Raw genomic sequence first — 15643 nt, 5'->3', positions numbered from 1 at the left:
AAAAGCTATTACTCTATCCTTCATATTTAACCTGTAAAGAATGGTAAACAATACGACATTCATGTACATTGGTAAATTGTCACTGACATTCCTCAAAACCAACAATTACTAAACCCTCTGTAACATTTACTTTCATGTTCCTACTAAAATACAACAGTCACGACACCTAAGAGGGCTGTTGCGGTAGGTTCAAACATATTCTTGTTACTACATGCAAACAATGAGAAGACTAAAACATTAGACAAACATTTAGGTACAAATGTGGGGGAGATATTTCATAGTTCCCAAAACACAAATGAAAAAAACAAAACAACCAGATGGAATGCTACCTTCACTCTTTTAGCGATAGAAAAAAATACAATGGGAACGACACGAGAGCATCTTGGATACTTGTATGGCCCAGCCACACAAAGTTCAAAAACAGGCCTGAGAATTTTAATCACATAAATGTGTACTACACATCCATCAACTCACTCATTACAGATTTCTGAAGCCACAGCTGAACTACTTCCAAGGTATTTTTATTCTGGGGTCTCGTACCTCCAGACATCAAAAGTACCTTCCAAAAGGAATACACCTTACTGTACCCTCTGACCATATATGGCAATCTTTAAAGGGGTCTAATGAGCTTAGCCCCATACCCAGATTTCATGTATTGTGCAGTTGCCTGACTGGGGTGCACAGACGACCCGTTGCCCATGACGATTCAAATGGCTTTTCTTGCGAACTCTGTGTCTAGAGAACCTTGCGCTTTCAGAGCGGTTATTGTTTGTGCCTTTATCACTATAAACGGTTCCTGATTATTGTACACAGCCTGAGCGGGGCTGCTAACATACTACTCCTCACATTTACATGCTCTACAACCAGTTATCGGCAGCCCTATAAATGTGTTGTCAGTCAAACTACAAAACACCATGAAAACCCTCCGCTATTCAAAACAATCTTATGGCTTCTATCTGTACCTAGCTATTACAACAATAACTTGGATGCCTCCTGTTTGCTCTCTACCCAAAACTGCATTACAGTATAAAACAACTGGAATTTACTTCCAAACACAAGTCAAAAGACCCCAAGCTCCTCCCACCAACTTCCTGTTGCATATCTGCAAAGAACTTCCTGTTGTACATCTCATATTGTAAAGAACTTCCTGTATCAATGGACAGGAAGAGGGAGGGGGAGGGGAAGCCTAGTTTCATATTATGTCTATCAAGACATAAAAAAAATCTATGGCTAACATCATATATACTTCAACAATTTAAAAAACTTTTGTCCAGGAAAGGGTAGAATAAACCCCCATATTGCAAATAGGAGGGAATCCCCCTTGACTCACATATCCCCTGGGCATTCAAACCACACGTTTTGAGACCGAAATACCACAAAACAGCGCAACAAAAGCCAAAAACCGAAACTCCTGCAAAAAGATGGCTCAAGGAGTTCAACCAAAGCCTTTCTTTCCTACTGCACGCTATACTATACAAACCTCAGCTTTAAAAACCCAAAACAATAGGTGGGCGGGGGCATGAATTGCCCTCTAAAAAAATTTAAATAACACACTGTTTTAAAAGTACAAAAACTCAGTTAAAGTTAGTAAATTCAGTGCAAAGTAGAGCAGTTTCATTGAAAAGTATGTAAAAAGTGCAAAAACAGCCAAACCTGAAAAGATTGAATTCACTTAAAAGGAAATGGTGCCTTAAACTGCGCCTCTACAAACCAAAGTAGCAATTCCACCCAAACACAGCGGACACAAAATGGTAGTTGCCACGGCCACATGGTGAAGAAAATGGCCGCATGGTGACAACAAAAGAAAATGGCAGACGAAAGCCAGTCCATGACAAAATGCAACCAGACTTCTTCACTAGAATCTTTCTCCACAAAGCCACACACCTGAGGCACCACATGAACACTTACAAACATTTTAGGCTATATACTACTAGGGACCTTGGCCAACCAAGCAACAACGTTACATAAAACACAAAAATAAATCGGCTAAAACATACACTTTTGTTCCCAAACAAATTTCCTTTTCCATAGGGACAATACATTTCAGAAATCCCCACAGTGATGCTTGCATCATGATCTTTTCATAAAACACAAAGAGCTCTTCCCCATGCTATTGTCCACAGGGAGTAGCCAACCTTCCCCATTGTAAGTGATGGGACAGCCATGCCTGGCCGCCCCTCCCCCAAGCCCCATGGCAGTCCCAAAACACATCAGCCACACACACATTTCAGGCTGCACCAAACGGGTCCCATAGCAGAGGCAAATAATCCCAATCAATACTGACAAATCATACACAACATATGGTTACTTACACATAACAAACATACAATAAAAATCCCGGCATTATACCAAAAGATGTAAAAATGTGTTCTTTTGCAAAGCAGAACCTACCTAACACATCGGACAGAGAAAATGTACCCCTTTGTCTCAGGACAACAAAGTTTGATGTCCTGGACTGGGATCCATTCTCCCCTTTTCTTTTCCGGTGTGAAGGAGCTTCTGTTCGTGCCATAAGGTCCTGACCTGCCATCTGTGGTGGTGATTTCACTATACGCTATACATAATCTCACCTGCGCTAACACGCGCCCTTTCAGTATAATGCATGTTACTTAACCCATGTCTCCCGCATTTCCCCAGTAAACAGACATGACCATGCTTACGTCCTCATCTCAGCACGACTCCCTGCCGAGCAGTGCACTGGCTCTTTTATTCACACACACAAAGGAAGTAACAAACAGGAAGCCCTGGCCCCAGCAGCCAATCGCTTCCTCCACAGGATGTGACAACACAGGATATGAGTTTATACAACAACTAATGACTACCATTCCTGCTGATGGGAGACTATCTGCAGGTATAAGCCTTGGCACCCCAAATATGTTGATCAGGCATTCAGCGGTGACACGAGCGCACATCCGCTAAACCGATAATGTCTTTGCAGAGCGAACACATCCCCCCAGATGACACAGGGGCCCGACATGTTTTGTCACATCTGACTTATTCATGGGATTGTCCCATGAATAAGTCGGTTGTGACGAAACATGTCAGGGCATGACTATACGGCATCTGAAGCGTGACGCAGGACGTTGTGACGTGACACGCTGCATCGAATGGTGGAGGCTTGAGACTAGGAGTGGGTGAGACTGCACAGCTGACACACTATCCTGGGTCTGCCGCGACCGCTATAGATTGCTTTACCAATGCATGGAGTGAAATGTAATAAGAATATTCCTGCACTACCCAATTGGAAAAAGAAAAGAAAACAAGAACTCAGAAAAATAGTAAAAACGCACGTATGCGACTGGACAGCTGCATGCACCGAAGCAAGGGTCAGACATAAGCCCAAAATCAAACTGAGGTATAGGGGGGGGAGGTGCTGCGCTAACCAGAAGAAAGCTGTAAATCTCTGTCTGTGGTCAATTAATAAAATGACATAAATTCGCATAATAAATCGCATAAATCGCATAAATAGGTGTTGACACTAAAAACATTCAAGTCTTAATAATCAGCATCATGTGTATGTGAAAAAAAGTGCATAAAAAATCCTTTTCAGTTGGTATATACTAAATGACAAAAAAAATCGCATGTAAAATCGCATAAATAAGTGTTGACACTAAAAACATATAAATCTAGATAATCATGTGTAGGTGCACAAAGGGACATAAACACTACTTCATGTGAATAATTCTAAATAAAAATACATAGAATAAATCAGAAATAACCATCAAAAACATATCCTTATAAATGGTGCAAAACGTACAAAGTGCCAGTGCTTAAAGGTGATCTAGATATCGCAAATAAAACACATCAATCCAACACAATATGGATAATAAATAACATAAATAAATGTCCCAATAATAGTGATATAAAATATATTGTTCTGGCCTTGCCGGTGTTGGGTTATCCTAATGGCAGCTGATTGCAAGTGGCTATGGTCCTATCAGAGGTGATGCTTTATTAAAAATCTTTAAGTAGATGTACTCACATAAAAACAATGCAGAGCAAACCTCTCTCCTACGAGCAGCGAACTCGTTCTGTGCCTAGCAATGTAAAACAGCCTATTCCGTCCCTACGCGTGTCATCACCGATCACGTGACTTCTTCAGGGGATCCAGACACCCCACTGTTGTTTTGTTGATTACACCAGAACTTGCTTTTGCACCTTCAATGACTTTTACACTGGCACTTCAAGTTTGCTGCACTTACTGGCATGTCATTGGTCATTTGTTTCGCAGGCCAGCACAATATATTTTATATCACTATTATTGGGACATTTATTTATATTATTTATTATCCATATTGGATTGATGTGTTTTATTTGCGATATCTAGATCACTTTTAAGTACTGGCACTTTGTACGTTTTGCACCATTTATAAGGATATGTTTTTGATGGTTATTTCTGATTTATTCTATGTATTTTTATTTAGAATTATTCACATGAAGTAGTGTTTATGTCCCTTTGTGCACCTACACATGATTATCTAGATTTATATGTTTTTAGTGTCAACACTTATTTATGCGATTTTACATGCGATTTTTTTGTCATTTAGTATATACCAACTGAAAAGGATTTCTTATGCACTTTTTTTCACATACACATGATGCTGATTATTAAGACTTGAATGTTTTTAGTGTCAACACCTATTTATGCGATTTATTATGCGATTTTATGTCATTTTATTAATTGACCACAGACATAGATTTACAGCTTTCTTCTGGTTAGCGCAGCACCTCCCCCTATACCAATTGATGGAGTTTATTTTACGATTCCCTTTGGAGTGTTTTTTTTGGCCTGCTTTGGTTTTTACACATGTGAGTGCAATGGTGTGCGATGGTTTGAATTTTTAATAAATTTGTTGTACTTTATCACACTATTTGGAGCATTTTTTTATTTTCACGTGGAGCAATCACTTCTTGAGGAAAAGGATTTGTTGCATTTACGCTCGCTATTTGAAGATCATGTTTGGAATCTGGAGATCACATTTTAACCCCCAATAACTGTGGGTTGAGGCGAGTTATGCCAAACACAAGAGTGGGAGGCAATTGTAGCTGGTGAGTGCAAATCTTTACGTGGGAGTGGAAGCACAAACACTGAGGTGTGGTGGAAGATCACAAAGAACAACCAAGAGTTTTCATTTACAGATTTTTTTCAGGCCATTCGTCAGAATATTCATAATTTATTAACTTCATATCAACACTTTATTTATTATTTTCACATCTGTCACAGGGTGTGTTGTTTTGATTATTATGTGATATGATGTGTTTGCTCACAGTGTTCACCAATAACTTTTTTTTTTAGAATACATTCACATGATATGAACTTTATGTTAAGACTTCATTTATTATTTTCACATCTGCTACAGGATGTGTTGCTTTGAACATTATGTGATAGGATGTGTTTGCTCACAGTGTTCACCAATAACTTCTTTGTCAGATCACATTCACATTGTGACTGATTTTCAATGAAGGTATAATTGTCAATATTCACACATATATACCTCTACTGTTCATTTAGATTGATCATTGCTTTCATTAGCACATTTTTATTTTTATTTTTTCATTTTTTATTTTTTTTATTTATTTGAGCACTACTATTTACTCCACTTATCTCTAGAGGTTTAAATTCAGTCACGCCTGCAGGTTCGTAGGCCTGAGTTTACATTTTTAATTGGCCTGCTTCACCTCAGGTTACTCTGTAATTCATATGGTGAACACTTTCTTAGTCTTATAACACATACTTCATTTTTCCCCTAACACCAGGTACACTGTCATCGCATACACGGTACATGATCATATCCTCACACTGTAGGTATTACAGCAACACTCTACTGCAGGTTTACCTATCATATTTATGGGTACCAACAGATTGAGATGAGCGTTTCTAACTGACTTGTGCGGTGGCAAGTCTCCTGATCCCTTTCCCATACGGCTTAAGTTTTGTTTTCATACGTCATAACATCTCACTACTCATATCACTTGCCTGACACATCTTCAGGTTTCATAGGAATTAGTTTACGTTTTTAATTTGCCTGATACACCAACTCGGGCTTGGTAGTTCTTGAAACTGATATATTTTCAGTCCTGCTCATAGTATACTTTTACCACGATCACTGTTGGGAGGTTGTTGAAAAGAAAAAAAAAGAAAAGAGATTTTCCTTTCCTTAGAATACATTTGGGGTAAAATAGGTTATAACTCTTGCGTATGACAGTTTGTTTTCGGTTGCATTGGTCATGTCACAGTCAGCGGATATCGAAGACTTTGCCTCCATCCATCCTTCACTAGGCAGGGGTTCTGAACAAGGTAGCACACCCTCCTTAACCACTTGCCGCCTGCCATATAGCAAATTGACGGTGGCAAAATGGTTTCAATATCCTGACCGGATGTCATATGACATCGCCAGGATACCAAGCCGTTGCGCGCCCCCAGGGGCACGCATCACGGCGATCATTGTTGCGGCCTGTCAGTCTGACACACTGCAACACCGATCTAGGTAAAGAGTCTCTGACGGAGACTCTTTACCACGTGATCAGCCATGTCCAATCACGGGTGATCACAGTGTAAACAGGAAGAGCTGTTGATCGGCTTTTCCTCACTCGCATCTGTCAGACGCGAGTAGAGGAGAGCCGATTGGCTGCTCCTCTGACAGGGAGGGTCTGTGCTGATTGGTTATCAGTGCAGCCCCCCGAGGATGCCCATACTGGACCAGCAGGGACACCACTAGGACCACCAGGGATGTCACCATCAGGTATGCCACCCTAGACTACTGGGAATGCCAATCGGTGCCCACAATGGGTGCCAATCAGTTCTCACAATGGGCATCACTGATTGGCAGGCATTATTGTTTGGCACTGATTGGCATCCATCCGTACCATCCATTAGGGTACATCAGTGCCACCTATCAGTGCTTATCCATGCCCATCCATGCCACCTACAGTATCAGTGCCCATCTGTGCCACCTATCAGTGCCCATCTGTGCCACCTATCAGTGCCTATTCATGTCGCCTATCAGTGCCCATCTGTGCCACCTATCAGTGCCCATCTGTGCCACCTATCAGTGCCTATCCATGCCGTCTATCAGTGCCCATATGTGCCGCCTATCAGTGCCGCCTTTCAGTGCCCATCAGTGCCACCTATGGGTACCCATCAGTGCTGCATATCAGTGCCACCTATCAGTGCCCCATCAGTGCCGCATATTAGTGCCATCATCAGTGACAATTTTTGGTCTTTTTTTAATTTGTTTAGCAGAAAATAAAAATCCCAGAGATGATCAAATACCACCAAAATAAAGCTCTATTTGTGGGAACAAAATGATAAAAATTTAGTTTGGGTACAGTGTAGCATGACTGCGCAATTGTCATTCAAAGTGCGACAGTGCTGAAAGCTGAAAATTGGTCTGGGCAGGAAGGTGTATAAGTGCTCTGTATTGAAGTGGTTAAAGAACCTGGACCATCTCAAGCCTCATGGCAGAACTGTGACGCAGGGGTAGTTTGTACCTGGCTTCAACTCACAAAGCTGAACTATTAAGATTTTTACCCTACGGCCTGTCACCTCATCCCTTTCACAGATTCATGCCACCCTGAGCTTACTGGCATCCTCCTGTCAGGAGTTGCGGGCCAGGGTTGAGGCTTTTGAGAGCCATCCAAGTCTGGCCACGGTGGATCCTACCATTCCAGGGACATCAGCAGGTTCCAGGACCCTCTTGGTACCAAGCCCCGGGCCTTTAGATTTAGGGAAAAGCGCAAGTGCTCCCTCCATTACCCTGGCTCACTTAATTCCTGGGAATATCAAGAAAGATATTTCAGAGGGGCGTGGCCAAGACAGGCATGTGAGAAGACGTGCGTCTCACAGCTCCTCCACAACACAGCATACCGATTCTCTCCCAGCAGTGATCCGAAGGTGAGAAACGGCTCTTCAGCTGGCTACCGATCAGGGCAACCTCCCGGACCACCCGCCGGCCCTCTGTACAAGCGGAAAGACAAAGAAAAAGGATTACATGCACTCGGAAATCCAAGATGGCGCCGTCGCGCCCCTGGCACAGCGCCCTGAGAGGAGCAGAGTCATCTATGGGGGATCCCAACAAGAAAGCACAAAAGACACAGGGTAAGGAGTACCCGAGAGACATGCTTTATTATACCCAAAAACGGAGGGGTCCCCTGGATCAGAATGCGAGAGGAGGTCCTGCCCAGCCTCACGTGGCACCACAGGGCTCAGCAGCACAGGGCTCACAGGGTCAGTCTGCAGGAGAGAAGGAGTGACAGGGAGAGCAGTATTATGCAGCCGAACATTCTCTTCCCCTGCCCACAGACACAGACACAGAGGACACTGAGCAGTAACTGACGGTGACTTGACGGGACTTCCCTGTGACGTCACGGGGAATGCCACTGGGAAGTCCCATCATGTCCCATGCGTCAGAGGGGGGGCGGGGTCACTGGGTGGCCCGCCCCCGTTATTTAAGAACCGTCAGACGTGGAGACGCCGTCACACAGCGGGAGCCTCCTTCCATGCCAGCATGGATGTGGAGCGGCCCGGAGAAAAAGATGAAGAAGAGAAGAAAAGAAGATGATGAAGAGAAGAGCGGGAGCCTCCCCCCATGCCATGGGTGCGGAGCGGCCCGAGGAGAAGAAGATAGAAGACGCCGCGGAGGAGATGCTGGACAAGAACGCCGGAGGAAGAACCAGAAGAGCCAGAAGAACCAGAAGAAGAAGAAGAAGAAGAAAAAGAAGATGAAGATGAAGGAAGATAGAAGAAAGAAGAAGCATTTTTTTTAACATTTTTGACAGTTTTTTAGTAAAATGGTAGGGGTACTTTTGTACCCCCTTACCATTTCACACAGGGGGAAGGGATCTGGGGGTCCCCTTGTTAAAGGGGACTTCCAGATTCTGATAAGCCCCCCGCCCGCAGACCCCCACAACCACCGGCCAGGGTTGTGGGGATGAGGCCCTTGTCCTCATCAACATGGAGACAAGGTGTTTAGGGGGGCTATCCCAAAGCACCCTCCCAATGTTGAGGGCATGTGGCCTGGTACGGTTCAGGGAGGGGGGTGCTCTCTCGTCCCCCCCTCTTTTCCTGCGGCCTGCCAGGTTGCGTGCTCGGATAAGGGTCTGGTATGGATTTTTGGGGGACCCAACGCTGTTTTTTGGGGTTTTTTTGGCACGGGGTTCCCCTTAAAATCCATACCAGACCTGAAGGGTCTGGTATGGAATTTAGGGGGACCCCCACGTCATTTTTAAAAAAAAAATTTTGGCAGGGGTTACCCTTAATATCCATACCAGACCTGAAGGGCCTGGTATGGAATTTAGGGGGACCCCCACGTCATTTTTTTTTTAATTTTGGTTCGGGGTTCCCCTGTGGGGAATTCCCATGCCCTTTTTATCAATGAACTTCTATGTGTATTGTTGGACCTGCAATGCAATAGCCGCGAGTAGTTTTAAATGGCTTTTTTCCTTCGAAATGTCATTTTGCTGTCAGACTGTTCTAAACACGGAAAACATGCGCCCCTTTACAGGCATACTATAGACACCCCCCAGCTACGAAATTTAAAGGGATATTACACTTTTATTGTTTGACTTTAAGCATTATTAAAATCACTGCTCCTGAAAAAACATCCCTTTTTAAAACTTTTTTTTGCATTGATCCATGTCCCCTGGGGCAGGACCCAGGTCCCCAAACACTTTTTATGACAATAACTTGCATATAAGCCTTTAAAATTAGCACTTTTGATTATTCATGTTCGTGTCCCATAGACTTTAACGGTGTTCACGTGTTTGAACTAACTTTTTTCCTGTTCGCATGTTCTGGTGCGAACCGAACAGGGGGCTGTTTGGCTCATCCCTACTGAGCAGCCAACCCTGGCCGAGATTCTTAGAGCAGTGCATGTCTGCACTGCCTCAGTAAATACTCTCAAGGAGCAGTTTGGGGGACTAAGAGAGGACGTTTCCCTGCTAAGAAAGGATTTGCAAAAAATCCGGGAGCGCACAACCGCAGTGTAGAGTAGAGTAAGCGAGGTTGAAGATAAACTGCCCCCAGTTGCTCGGGAGCCCCATGTAGCTGATAAGCTGGCTAAAGATACCAACAACAGAGCAGATGACATCGAAAACCGTCTGAGATGGAATAATGTGCGCATCGTGGGGTTACCAGAGAAAACGGAGGGGAGAGATCCTACCACCTTTGTAGAGGGGTGGCTGCAGGAGGTATTTGGAAAAGAGGCTTTTTCCTCGTTCTTCACTGTTGAGAGGGCTCACCACACACCTGGCCGCCACCACAACTGGGTGCCCCCCCAGGCCCATCCTTGCCCGCCTTCTACATTACAGAGACAGGGAGGCGGTACTGAGACAAGCCAGAGAGAAGGCTAATGTTCAGGTGAATGGAGTCCGAGTGTCCTTCTATCCGGACTTTTCTGCAGAGGTGCAGCGGTGCTGGGTCAAGTTTTCTGATGTGAAGAGGCGTCTACGATCATTGCAGCTTCCTTACACCATGTTGTACCCCGCCAAGTTGAGGGTTACTGCTAACCGTCAAACCCATTTTTTTGAATCAGCTTAGGATGCTGCACTTTGGCTGGATCGTAATGAGCAGGTTCTACACCACAGAGGAGGAGAGGAGGATGGTGATTGATTTGTTAGCTGCTGCAGCCAGTCACCACGATGAAAAATGGATATACTAGACATACCGGCAAGTTTTATATGGAAAGCTTTATGTTCACTTTTTGACCCTTTGTTTTACCCTTTTTTATGCCTTTTCTGCCCTTTTTCAATTTGTGGCCGAAAGCTACCGTCTATTTTGATCCTGGCGGATAGACATGGACAGGAGGGGAAACCTATGCCTTGTTCTGCTGGGAGACATATAACTAACATGTGAACCTTGAGCTATCTTGTAAAGTTGCAAAAAAAATGCAATCTTTCTACGTGAGATGTAGAAAAAAAGTGCTTAATTGGTTTCTGTTCCAAGTTGGATCATTCTGGCCTGTCCTGTTGATGGTCTGGACTCATGTTTGGTTTCTATGTTTAACCCTTTATACCTACAGGCTTCGTTTGGAGGACATTAAGTTCTGAAACTGTTACTATGCAAAATATGGCATATTTGTTGCGCCTGGATTATGGCTCACAGCGAATATCCTGTTCTGGGGTTTAACTTGGCTGTTATTGGACTGGCCCAACGTCCTCACAGGGGGTTACCTAAACTCGTTTTACTTATTGCTTAATCTATATATGTTTTATTGTTATATATACGCCCTGTTGTTCCTAGATATCACGGTTCCCAATGGCTGAGGTGCATGTGGTGTCTTGGAACGTTGGGGGGCTAGGTTCCCCATTAAACGCATGATGATCTCCACCTGCTTGAAAAAGTTTCACCCAGCAATACTGAGTTTCCAGGAAACACACTTGACTCCGGAAACTCAAATCTGTTTAAAGTATTCCTGGGCGGGGAAGGTGTATCATTCCACACACACCTCCTTCTCTAAGGGGGTGAGTGTGTTTGTGCACAGTGCCATAGATTTCCGGGAGTTTGACACATATATAGACTCAGAGGGGCGATATATTTTTTTGCATTGTTGCATAGGGTCGCTACACTGTATTTTGGCATGTATATATATTCCTCCTCCGTTTGCAGTGGGGGTGCTTCAGACGTTGCTGACATATATGGTGGGCAGGCCGGATCTGCCATTACTGATAGTTGGAGATTTCAATTGCTGGCAGAGTCCCTCCAGATTCTCCGATGGATAGGAATCCATCGGAGAAGCAGTTCTCCTGTTTTTCCAAAACACATGGGACGCTATCCAGGATTGATCTAGCAGTCTGTGACCCTGCCATGCTACCATTCGTCTCGGAGGTGATGTACAAACCACGCAGTGTGTCTGACCACTCCCATATGGTGATTAGCTTGATAGTGGCTCCACTGTCCGGGTTGCCCAGGGCACCCTGGAAATTTAATGCCTTCTGGCTGAAGCTATTTCTATCCCCTGTGGAGCTGAAGAGGAGCATGCGGGAATTCCTAGCTAGGCAGGAGTTTGCTGATTCCCCTCTGACTCAATGGGAAGCTTTTAAGGCCCATTTGAGGGGTCTATTAATTGCAGAAATTACAAAAGTTAAGAGGCGGTCATCTGGGCAGAGGGAGGATCTTGAAAATCTGGTGCAGGACTTGGAGGAACAATTTGTTCAGGACCCCACAGACTCGGCCAGGGAGTCTTGGAGGTCTGCTCAATTGGCTTATGAGTGGCTTCTATAATTTCTTTATTTTTGCATATTATATGTTACAATCCACAAAGAGCTTTTAACATATTATTCATATCTTCTCTTACAGCTTGTCACATCCCCATATTTCCAAATTATAACAACATTATTCATTTCATAATCAATACAGCTGTCTTATCTACTCAATAAACACATATAAATTCCTTTTCTCTTTTCCTAACCCTAACCCATACCCCCACCCTCTAAAGCCCCAACAAACAGAAGAAGAAGAAAAAAAAAGGGGGGGGAGGGGGCACCCCCTTCGCTTCCCATCCGATCACACATGACCTAGCTCTCATGTTCTCCACTTCTAAAAGCTAGGTAGGGAGCCCATATCTTCCAATATTTTTCATCCTGTTCTTTCAACATCAAAGTCAGATTTTCCATTTGTTGGATTTCTGTTATTCTAGTCCGCCACTGTACTCTAGACGGTGGGACTATACTTTTCCACAAGCCGGAATGCAGGCCCTCGCTGCCGTGAGAAGGTGTTTAAGCAGGGAGTTTTCCACCGACATGGAAACATCATTTAATAAGAATGCTGCCGGATTTTCTCCAAGAGACACATCTGTAATATCCTTAACCGTTTCCTCGACCATTTTCCAAAATTCCCTGATCTTCTTACATTCCCAAAAAATGTGCAACATCATGCCCTCTGACTTCCCACAGCGCCAACATACATTTGGAACCTGTGGGAACACAGGGAACAATATCCCCATTTCCTTCTCCCAGGCTTGAATAAAATTAAGATCTTGGGGTGCTCCCAGGCTCGTTAATACTTTGTAAAAATAAAAATATGATAGGGAATGCCTCATACTTTCTCCATCTAAACATCTCTGTTCAAAGCCCGATAATCCCTGTATCTCTGGGTAAATATTTATATTCTCGAGCGGATATATGCTCCTAACTGCATTGCCCTGAAGAAGTCCAAGTCTGGTGTTACTTCTCTTTCTATCTCACCTCTTGTCATCAAACAGTTACCCCTTGAGAAATGTCTATTCCTGTTTTTCCCCCTTCGTTTTATAACCTCATATCCCCGGTCTGTTATGCCAGGCTGAAAGTCTGGCGTACCCAGCACTGGGGTCATGGGACTCTGAGATAGAGACAGATTTGCCTTTTTAAAGATCATGTTGATTGTACGAAGAGTTGCACTTGCCAATGGATGTTTTTTCACTATTGTTGGTATATCCAGTCTTGCTATCCACGCCAATCCCTCCAAGGGAATATTAACCATCGCTTGTTCTAGTTGTACATATGGTTTCCTCTCAGAGGCCCACCATTCCAATAATCTAGCTAATTGTGAGGCTTCCTGGTATCTCACTGGGTCTGGAAAGCCAATGCCTCCTTTTTCTTTCGGGAGCACTAGGATGGTTCTCCGTACTCTTACTGGCTTCCCAGACCAGATAAACTTCAAAAACCTCGATCTAAGGTCCTTCAGAAAGCTTGGGGGAATCTTTATTGGCACGGTTTGCAGCAAGTAAAGAAGCATAGGCATGACGTTCATCTTTATAATATTTGTCCTTCCAAACCATGTGAAGGTCTCTCTATCCCATCTCTGTAAGTCTAGTTTAATTTGTCTTAACATCAGGGCATAATTTAATTCAAATAACCTGCTAAGCTTCTTCGGTATTTTAGTTCCCAAGTAGCTTATATGGGATTCTGTCCATCTAAAGTTAAATTGCATCTTTATCTGTTGCAATAAGGATGCCTTCATTCCCATCCCCATAGCCTCTGATTTGGTATAATTCACCTTATAATTTGCTATCCTCCCATATTGACGTATCTCCATTAGGAGAGATGGGATGGATATTATTGGAGAAGTTAGGAAAAAAATCAGATTGTCCGCATATGCTGCTAATTTATGCTCCTCCCTTTCTATATTTATACCTCTAATATTAGGGTTGGCTCGTATCTTCTTTAGGAAAGGCTCCATTGTGAGAATAAAAATAATGGGCGACAATGGACAGCCCTGACGCTTTCCATTTCGAATACAGAACGAGTCAGAGAGTCTATCGTTTACCCTAACCCTCGCACTCGGGACAGAGTATAGATTTGAAAACCATCTCAGCATTCCATCCCCCAGACCAATATGTTGCAATGTAGCCCTAAGAAATACCCAATCAACTCTATCAAATGCTTTTTCAGCATCAGCTGAAAACAGTGTTAGGGGTTTCTGTTAACTGTGTAATGTAGATGCCGTTTATTACTCTCTGTGTATTTTCCCTCCCCTCCCTCCCAGCAGTAAACCCCACTTGGTCTGGGTGTATCAGTGAGGGGATGTGTTTATCAAGTCTGGTCGCTAGGATCTTTGAGAACATTTTTAGATCCGCATTTAACAAAGCTATTGGCCGGTAGCTGGAACACTGAGATGGGTCCTTACCCTCCTTCAGGATTACAGCTATATGTGCCAACAATGTCTCAGTAGGTATCTTCTGTCCCTCGCGCAATGAGTTAAAGGCAGCTATGAACCTCAGAGCCAATTTCTCTGCAAAAAATCTATAGTATGCCAGGGTATACCCATCTGGGCCGGTGCTTTCCCCAATTTTAAAAGGTTTAATGCTCTCTTAAATTCTTCTACTGTAATTGGCACATCTAGCTCTCGTGCTATCTCCTCTGTCAACTGTGGCATTCCTGAGGTTTGTAAATATTCCCTTGCCGACTCCCATTTACTCTTGCTCCTCTCTGGAGATAATTGTCCTTCCAATTGGTAAAGACCCTCTTAGTACTCTTTAAAAATCTGTCCCATTTCCTGTGAGGAACTAACCAACACATCCTTCTGTGTTTTGATACCTGACATGTACCTCTGTGTAGTGGTATCCTTAAGGGCCTTTGCTAACATCCTACTTGGTTTGTTCCCAAATTCATACAGTGTCCGTCTTCCCCGTTTCAGCTTAGCTTTTGCCTGTTCAATGAGCAATGAGTTTAAATCCTCCCGTAAGCCACTTAATTTCTCCTCTATTTCTTATGTCTGGGATTTTTTATGTAACAGCTCCACTTCCCGAATTCTTTTAAGTAGTACATCAATCTGTTCTTTAAGCTTCTTTTTCCTATGCGCCCCTAAAGATATAAAGACCCCTCTCATCACGCATTTATGTGTTTCCCATAAACAGAATGGTGTAACTTCCTCCGTGTCATTTATTAGAAAAAAGGAATCCAGTTCCTGATTTAATTTTTGTTCATAATCCTTGTCCTTTAACAGGGTCTCATTGATCCTCCATTGCCACTCGCGACGATCTCCCTCTCCTAGGTCCAATACACAGTTGGTCGGGGCATGGTCTGACAGGGTGAATGAGCCTATATCAGCAGTCGCCAACAATGTTATTCCTGTCTGTGAAACCAAAATATAATCGATTCGAGTATATGATTCATGTTTTGCCGAGAAGAATGTATAATCTCTATCTTGGACATGTAGTGTCCTCCA

This window comes from Aquarana catesbeiana, linkage group LG11 (assembly GCF_042186555.1).
Source record: "Aquarana catesbeiana isolate 2022-GZ linkage group LG11, ASM4218655v1, whole genome shotgun sequence".
In the NCBI taxonomy this organism is placed as follows: Eukaryota; Metazoa; Chordata; class Amphibia; order Anura; family Ranidae; genus Aquarana; species Aquarana catesbeiana.
This window is presented reverse-complemented; position numbering follows the sequence as displayed.